Genomic DNA, 10,039 nt, shown 5'->3' with positions numbered 1-10,039 from the left:
AGGATGTGTGTGTGAGCCTGTTCTCATGTGTGTGTCGGGGCTGCCGAGGTAGGGGAGAATCCTCTCCTACTCCGAGTGATGGAGTACACAAGGGGATACACAAGCACACTTCAGATAAAACAATATGGTTAATTAGTAAATAGAAACAATGTATCAATTCAGTGTTGAATAAACTAGTTAAGTAGTGAATCAAAATGTGGAAAACACTAAATGCAATCAATAGGTAGAATAAAAGGTTTAATTAGGTCGTCCAATTTAAATAGATAGTGAAAGGCAATCGGGTAGGATTATGAAGAGAATTGTGATTTTGAGTAACGGTTAAGATAGAAGTGAGTCGCCCAATATTGAAAATGCAAGGTTTAATATTGTGATTTTTTGTTTTCTTTCACATCTCCCTAGTTAAGGACAAAGGTGGATTGACGCCACATCTGCTGGGAAGGAGTCATACATGCTATGTTGTCAAATTGGATTCGGAAGTAGTGGGTTTACCTTCAAATGCCACTAATGCTGTTGCAACACTTTAATAATTTTAACTCTGATAAATTATCTTTTGTTTTATAGTCGCCCTGATGTGCACACACATGGCTGCATAAGGCAGATGCGGCTGAAGACTCTGTCTCCATCCCTCCACTTTGCGATCTATACGACCATATAGGTGGGGATTGATCGTATCCCAGGTACGGCATCCTGCAATAAGCCAGTATGGAAGGCTGGTTAGCCAACGACGGGTAAGATCCCACCTTGAAGCCCGGGACAACCTAAAGCAGGCACAGTCACGATTACTTGGCAGAGTCACTGTGAGCACTGGCTCACTTGATCATGGAGTGACGGACTGCAACCATCATAGGAAAAGCCGGCTGATGAAAGGTGGAGGGGGAACAGGAGTCAGATATGGCAGCTATGGCAGCAGAAGTGGTCTTGGAACGGGGCATGTCGCGTTTTATTTTATTTTATTTTACCTTTGTGGTATAGAAGCCCACTAACGCATGTACGTTTTTTCGGTTTAGTGCATGACTTTGGAACAGCGTGGTTTCAGGTGGCTGATGGTAAACCCACCCATATTGGGCTTTGGATTTGGACATACTGGTTTCGATTTCCCTTCCCAAAAGATTGGTTTCAGTTTGTTGATGGTTACTTACGGTCAGGGGTGGACTGGGAGAAAAATTCAGCCCTGGCATTTTCTCTCCAGACCAGCGCACTACATTATTAGCACTAGGGGTGGGACGAGACGAACGGGAAGAACCCTGTATATCCGAATAATAGTACCGTTTTTTGTTTTTCAAGTTTGTGTTTCTTGTGCTGCTGACAAGAAAGGTGTGAAACCCGGACAGGAAGTTAACAGACATCCTGTGTTTGCTGCATGCATCTCCAACCGCCATATCTACTACAAAACCCTTGTTAAATATCACACATGATCCAACGCTAAATCCTCTCTTGCAGTTATTAGTCTGTGACTGTGAAAATCGTTTGGTGCAAGCCCAGCATTAGTTAAAACCAGACTCGGACAATAATAACAAAATCTCCTGACAAATAATCTAAATAGAAACATATTACAGACAGTAACAGCATTAGAGCTGAAACCAATTTGTTTTAACGGTGACTCAGTCATTATGAAACCATAAATAGAGAATTTAATTTTTTTTCTCATATACTTCTCATATTCTCATACACGTGTATGTGCACATGTATGTATACATGTGCACATACATGTATATGAGAATGCATATCTATTCAGACCTGTAATTCGGCCTACCTGCATAACTGTTAATTATATAAAAGATATGCAAATGTTTGAAATTAAAATCAATGTGAAAATCTTCAACCAGGAAATAATCATAATCAAACCTTTTGTTTCAATCTGAGGCAAAACAAGTTGCATAATAAACTCACAAAGTCAAGAGAAGCTCTCTCTCTCTCTCTCTCTCTCTCTCTCTCTCTCTCTCTCTCTCTCTCTCTCTCTCTCTCTCTCTCTCTCTCTCTCTCTCTCTCTCTCTCTCTCTCTCTCTCTCTCTCTCTCTCGCTCATCATAGAATAACTTCTAGCAGGTGAGGAAATCCTGTTTGACAGGAGATGATGGTAGCAGAGAATATAAAGAGACATTTATGAATAACCAATTGTCATTTTATCACACATATAGTATGTTTCTTCACATAAACCTTTAAACATACACATATTGCATCCCTCTCGAAATAGTCATCACCTCAGTAAACAATAAATTAATTGAAAGATTACAATAAATTCAATGGCAAATATTGCAAATTAAACTAATTATTTCCAATAGGTTTACTTGTATTTTGTGCTAAAATTCAAAGTGTCACATCTGTATTTACAATACAGCTTGATTCTGCATCTCTATTTACAGCTCATGAGTCCATGTCAAGGTTTACTGTTGCTATGGCAACAAGAGACTGCTAACGTTAGCAGCTGTTAGCTAGCTTAGCCAAATCATCTGAACAATAATAACCAATAATATCACAATTCGGCCTATTTAAACAAAATCAACCACAACTACCAACAGTCACAGCCCTTCAACTCTGGGCTAATATGTTGTCACAAGTATGCAGTTAATTAGGTCACTCCACATTCAACGTAAAGACGTTTTCTACTTTGTTTTGGACATGTCTCAAAATGTAGCCTAGCTAGCCCCAGGCTAACGTTACTTAGCATATGCCTCCACTCGCTCGTCTCCTGGCGCAGCAGCACCTGCTGGGGTGTGGACCCCGGCACCAAATAGGTCTGTCAATTTTGAACATTTAACTTCCAGAGGCTTAAGTCGCCGTTTTTCAGCACCACCCGGGCGATTTCAGCTCCGTACCGACTCCCGCGACTCCGGCCCATGCCCTGAGGTCCCACCCACCCTGGTTTGTGTTGTGATTGACAGCACTGTCAGGGCTCTCTGAGCCAGTCAGCCCATGATTGATTGACAATGACAAACATAGACCAATAATATGCGTCGATGCTGGCAACACACTGCTAGCTCTCTGTAGCCCATTGGCCGGCCCAATTGGAGGGAATTTAGAGAGAGAGGAAAAAAGAAAACATAGCGGACCGGACCGGCCCACATTGGGTCAACGGCCCACCGGGACGATGCCCGGTATGCCAGATGGCCAGTCCACCCCTGCTTACGGTTAGACTTTTCGACGTTGGGTGCACCAACGGCGTTATTAGATTTGTTTATCATTTAATGCGTATGGTTTTGACCATTGCGCAAGGGGGGAGGTATTGAGGAGAATTAGGAAAAAAAAATAGAAAACAAGGTTTTTCTTCACCATACTTGCAAACAATGATTGACATCCAGCTAAATGAGTGCTAAATATTTGAAAAAACAGTGTTCAACAGATGGGTAGAAGCAGTCCCATCAAAAGACCAAAGTGCGGCTACAGTAATCAAGTTTCTGACTAGAGAAGTCATGCCAAGGTTTGGAATTCCGTCACTAATTAGCTCAGGCGATAGGGCAGCGTTTATTCAGAAAACACTCAAACAAGTGATTTAACATCTGCATGTCAAATAAAGACTAGTCCGTGTCTACAATCCTCAAACCACAAGGTATGGTGGAGAGAGGAATCGGACGCTTAAGACAAAGATTAACAAAATTAAATTAGAGTACTAAATTAAAGGACTAATGCACTACGACTGACACTAATGAGTTATCGCATGAAAACTAACAGAATGACGCATCTTACCCCGCATGAAATGCTTAGGGTCGACCCATGCCTTCACTTAAACATTCGAGGGTCCCAAAAGGGACTTCCATTAGAGTAATAAAATTAAGGAAAATATGCTTTTGAACAACTAACTGCTTTACATAAATTTGTAATCCCAGCGAAAGAAAGACAGAGTTCCAGAGTTGAAGAAGGAGCCACCAAGGGGGGTGGAGCCAGGTGACCAAGTGTACCTAAGGGTGTTCAGGAGAAAGTGGAACGAGCCCAGGAGAGAAGGGCCATACAAAGTCACAAACGCAACACCAACAGCCATCCAGGTGGAAGGAAGTGCCACATGGTATCATCTCAACCACTGCACAAAAGCCGCTCAACCCAGGGATGAGCGTGAGGAGGAGGAGCCAGACGCAGACACACCTGGGGCTGACCAGCTGCCCCAGGACCAGATCCATTTCGAGCCGAGTCAGGAGCGGCAGCCACACAATGATGCTGAAAGTGATCAATGACAGCATCTAGGCTCTCCAGGGAGATGACCCTTAGGGTAACTGGCATAGATGAGTCAAATGATTGGGAATGGAGGCTCTATGGGAAAGAGCTTCAGAGCGAATCTGAAGAGGAGAGCGGAGTGTGATACATCAAACACCAGGTGGAGGCTCACACGATGTGCTAGTAACCTCTCGATGTGAGCCGGCCTCGTGATCTACAAGGCTTGATTTCAGCCAACAGGAGCAACATCTATGACAATGTCCAAAACCCCCCACTTGTATCCTGCGCACCAATACATGAAGATCACCTGAGCCATTCAAATCCGTGCAAGCATGCAGACAATCTCACATTTCTAAAAACTGTATTATGATGAAACATCAGTTTTTGAGTGTATTATTATGACCCATATTATTATGTCACGTATTTCTTTAAATGTATATTATTGTGTCCACTTTTTTGTATAATATTGGGTCACACATTTTTGAAATGTATAATATGATGTCACATATTTTTGAAATGCCAATTTTCAATGCATGCTGAATGATTATTGATTATTATGCTTTTTATGATTATTATGTGGGTATTCTAGATACACATTTATATAGTTGCATGATGAATATGGAATATTGTGCTATTATGATTAGAAAGGTTTTATGATTACATATGTACAACTTGTAGGGATTAGAATGTTAATAATACACTGCATTTGGTAAATCTTTTTGGCCTACAATCAGGTTGAAATCCCTGAAAATATTGCAGGTTGAAATCCCTGTCAAAGCTCTGAGGTTTTTACTGATGACCAGATGTGGTGTCAATTTGGCAAGGGCTTAGCAATAATTCAAGTAATTTGTTGGAACCTTATTGGCCCCAACAAGGGGGGATATGTGGTAGAAATTAACCATTACTTTTGTATTAACTATGAGTATTATCAGGCCTATATACCAAGGCATAAACATTAATAGTGGAAAAGTAGAGAAACCACCTCTGGACCCAGAGCAATGGCCTAATAAGGCGCCAAAGACTTTGGGGCCCAGGCTACGGACATCCTCCCATTATTTACATTAACTACAGGAGATGAGCACATACGTAAGGGAATGTAAGGCTAACTTTCCATACCGTGTAAGGCCATTTTGAACATATACCAGGACGGTCGTATAACATGCATGACAGCTCGGTTGAGGTGGATAAGAGGGACTGGGATCGGAGCCCCAGTCAGTGTGTCTTTTGCAAAATCACATGCTCGGCTCTGTTGTACCTATTTTGTGGGTAACAATAAAGTCTTTGTCATTACTTTTTCCGGACTCCCCGATTTCTATTGCTCATAGCTAGTTGAAGTAAATTAGATAAGTCGTTAACAAAAATTGCAACTACATATTGGCGTCACGAAGAACAGGACTGGAAAGAGACAGCCCAACTGCCGGGCTGCAAGGCGGGGCGCGGACGGATCACACAACCAAGCGCACAAAATTATTCTCGGTAAGTTTGGCTTACCACTAATTAAACGGTTGGTTGATCTGTTTTTGCCCCGTCTAAACGCTTGGTGAACGGGTAAAGTGTCTCTTCAGTCAAACGAACCTAAGTTAAAGAGGAGAGATAGAGAGACGGGAGCTCCGGGAGAGATTGACGTGCACACGCACATAGGCCATATACGCGTTCTGTGGTTCTAAATGACCAAGACGCTTTGTGGCTCCCTATTTTGATACGAGTTGTTGTTATTTGGTGTTTTGGTTAAAATATACCTACTATAAAGTCCTGTGGCTGTATTCTAGAGGAACGAATTAGTGAGAAAGTTCCAATAGAAAAGTGGGTCCGCAGGTCGAAAGATTGCGCACCTGTTGGATTTCTGAGATCTCGGCTCAAGTTGGGTCCACAGTTCGAACGATTGCGTAACTGTTGGATTTCTGAGGTCTCGGCTCAAATTGGGTCCACAGTTCGAACGATTGCGTAACTGTTGGATTTCTGAGATCTCGGCTCAAATTGGGTCCACAGTTCGAACGATTGCGTAACTGTTGGATTTCTGAGATCTCGGCTCAAGTTGGGTCCACAGTTCGAACGATTGCGTAACTGTTGGATTTCTGAGATCTCGGCTCAAATTGGGTCCACAGTTCGAACGATTGCGTAACTGTTGGATTTCTGAGATCTCGGCTCAGGTTGGGTCCACAGTTCGAACGATTGCGTAACTGTTGTAACTGCTGAAATAGTTAATTTATAATTCTGATCTTGGCACTGTGAAGCGATAGGTACTTGTTTGAAATTTTGGTTGGTTGATTATCCATCCGACCGGTCATGTTTTAATTAAAAGGCCAGTTTCTACGCTCGGTCAACCTTTTATTTGTAATTAATTACAAACAATTCGGACATTTTTCAATACAATATAAAGAAATTGTATGAATCGGCTTATTGTCTGTATCTAAATCGTGTTAGGATTAAATTACCTCGGAGATTTTTACGACCCGGTTTATTTTTTGTTGATTCTGTCATAAATAAATTAGGCGGACAGAGAATAGTTAATTTGTTTGAAGTAATTGATAATCATAAATAGTTAGACGGATAAAGAATAGTTAATTTGTTGAAGTACTGAATAAATGTGTAAATCTTCTTTGACTTAAACCTCATCGCGCTGACTAACTGCATGTGCACGAGCAATCACAGCGGGGACGAGCAGAGAAGCAGGAGCCTGCAGGCCAGGTCCAAAAATAGATAACAGGGGCCACATTCCAATCTTCGGGAGGGAGACGAGAGACTGGGAGGAGTTCATATTTGTAGCTTAGAGATAATAAAGAATTTAAACTAACTGGTAGAATAAACTCAAATAAATTGTATTAATAAATAGTGTATTTCTAAATAAATAAATAAAGTAATAAAGTAATAATTAAAAATGGCAACAACAGCGGTAGAGATTTTGAGTAGAGACCGTCTATTGCTCAAAGGTGAGATGAAAAAGATCTCTGAGAAATGGGAAGAAAGGACAGAAGGATCAGGCACTATATGGCCCATGGGAGGGACTTTTGATCCAATAATGTATAGGGACATGGAGGTAGTAATAAGGAATTACATAGATAACAGAAGTGGAAAAACGGCCTTAGCAAAGAGGGAACTACAACCAGGGACAACAGGGTCCCTTCATGGGTCAGGGATACTAGGGGTGCCAAGAGAATCCACAGGGGGAGGGTCAGCTTGTAGCAATCACAAAACAAGCTGATGAGGAACCAATACTGCAGGTTCTGATAAATGATAGAGGCACGCCAATGATGGCTGACACTGGAGCCACTTACACTTGCGTAGGTTCAAAATATGCCTCTCACCTCCCCATGGCAGGAAAATTCGCCAAAACTTTAGAATTCTCGGGACACACGCAGTTAATACCTATGACAGCTCCAAGGATGAAAATCAGAGAATTCTTATTTTAAGTTGTATATGTGAGTGAGTGAGTGAGTGAGTGAGTGAGTGAGTGAGTGAGTGAGTGAGTAAGAGAGAGACTAAGAGAGAGACTGTATTCGCATTGTACTGAATAGATTATTTGTGTGCTTGGATGTACTCTGTAATTGGTCCCTGAATGTAACCTATGTCCACTGTTTTAGAAAAAACGTAGAACCACCACTGGGATCGGTGATTCTGTGGTTCTTGGAGACTCTCCAACGCGTCGGAACACCATGTGGTATATATCATTACATCTTGGTACACAGAGCACTGGTGAGACAACCGGTTGGATCAGAGGGAGAAGGTGTTTGGAGAAGGGAGAGGAATGTAAAGAAAGCAAAAAGGGCGGACGCGGACCAACGCAGAGGTAATAAATCAGCGGAGAGGAGGCTGGGGGTCGGTTTAGCTCAGGAAGTAGAGGGTCTCTTGTAACCGAAAGGTTGCTAGTTCGATCCCCATCTCCTCCTAGCAGAGTGTTGATGTGTCCCTGAGTAAGTTACATGGTGATCACAGGATTTAGGAATAATTATCTAGACTCCAAAACATGAGCAATTAGCGTTAAAAATTGTCTGCACACCACGCTCCACAGGAGTCAATGGGTTCAATGGCGCCAGGGTAAAGTGACTCATCAAAAGAGGAGCGGACCCAACCCTTGGACTCTGCGTGGATAGGTGGATGTTATCTTGGTGCTTGTACCTGACGAGGTCTAGGTGCCAAGATAACAACACAAATAAAATATTTCCTTAGAGATTATGATAAGTAATAGACAATTTATTAAAAGTGATCTTATAATTTAGAAAAAACAATCGGCAATACTTAAAAATTAGACCAAATAAGTATGATAAAACGTTATCCAAATTTCTAATTTAGGTTATCCACAATGACAAAATGTCATTTAAAATAAATAAGTAAAATAGAATAAGAAAGGATGTGTGTGTGAGCCTGTTCTCATGTGTGTGTCGGGGCTGCCGAGGTAGGGGAGAATCCTCTCCTACTCCGAGTGATGGAGTACACAAGGGGATACACAAGCACACTTCAGATAAAACAATATGGTTAATTAGTAAATAGAAACAATGTATCAATTCAGTGTTGAATAAACTAGTTAAGTAGTGAATCAAAATGTGGAAAACACTAAATGCAATCAATAGGTAGAATAAAAGGTTTAATTAGGTCGTCCAATTTAAATAGATAGTGAAAGGCAATCGGGTAGGATTATGAAGAGAATTGTGATTTTGAGTAACGGTTAAGATAGAAGTGAGTCGCCCAATATTGAAAATGCAAGGTTTAATATTGTGATTTTTTGTTTTCTTTCACATCTCCCTAGTTAAGGACAAAGGTGGATTGACGCCACATCTGCTGGGAAGGAGTCATACATGCTATGTTGTCAAATTGGATTCGGAAGTAGTGGGTTTACCTTCAAATGCCACTAATGCTGTTGCAACACTTTAATAATTTTAACTCTGATAAATTATCTTTTGTTTTATAGTCGCCCTGATGTGCACACACATGGCTGCATAAGGCAGATGCGGCTGAAGACTCTGTCTCCATCCCTCCACTTTGCGATCTATACGACCATATAGGTGGGGATTGATCGTATCCCAGGTACGGCATCCTGCAATAAGCCAGTATGGAAGGCTGGTTAGCCAACGACGGGTAAGATCCCACCTTGAAGCCCGGGACAACCTAAAGCAGGCACAGTCACGATTACTTGGCAGAGTCACTGTGAGCACTGGCTCACTTGATCATGGAGTGACGGACTGCAACCATCATAGGAAAAGCCGGCTGATGAAAGGTGGAGGGGGAACAGGAGTCAGATATGGCAGCTATGGCAGCAGAAGTGGTCTTGGAACGGGGCATGTCGCGTTTTATTTTATTTTATTTTACCTTTGTGGTATAGAAGCCCACTAACGCATGTACGTTTTTTCGGTTTAGTGCATGACTTTGGAACAGCGTGGTTTCAGGTGGCTGATGGTAAACCCACCCATATTGGGCTTTGGATTTGGACATACTGGTTTCGATTTCCCTTCCCAAAAGATTGGTTTCAGTTTGTTGATGGTTACTTACGGTCAGGGGTGGACTGGGAGAAAAATTCAGCCCTGGCATTTTCTCTCCAGACCAGCGCACTACATTATTAGCACTAGGGGTGGGACGAGACGAACGGGAAGAACCCTGTATATCCGAATAATAGTACCGTTTTTTGTTTTTCAAGTTTGTGTTTCTTGTGCTGCTGACAAGAAAGGTGTGAAACCCGGACAGGAAGTTAACAGACATCCTGTGTTTGCTGCATGCATCTCCAACCGCCATATCTACTACAAAACCCTTGTTAAATATCACACATGATCCAACGCTAAATCCTCTCTTGCAGTTATTAGTCTGTGACTGTGAAAATCGTTTGGTGCAAGCCCAGCATTAGTTAAAACCAGACTCGGACAATAATAACAAAATCTCCTGACAAATAATCTAAATAGAAACAT

This window comes from Gadus chalcogrammus, chromosome 16 (genome assembly GCF_026213295.1).
Source record: "Gadus chalcogrammus isolate NIFS_2021 chromosome 16, NIFS_Gcha_1.0, whole genome shotgun sequence".
NCBI lineage: Eukaryota > Metazoa > Chordata > Actinopteri > Gadiformes > Gadidae > Gadus > Gadus chalcogrammus.
Note: the sequence above shows the minus strand (reverse complement) of the source record.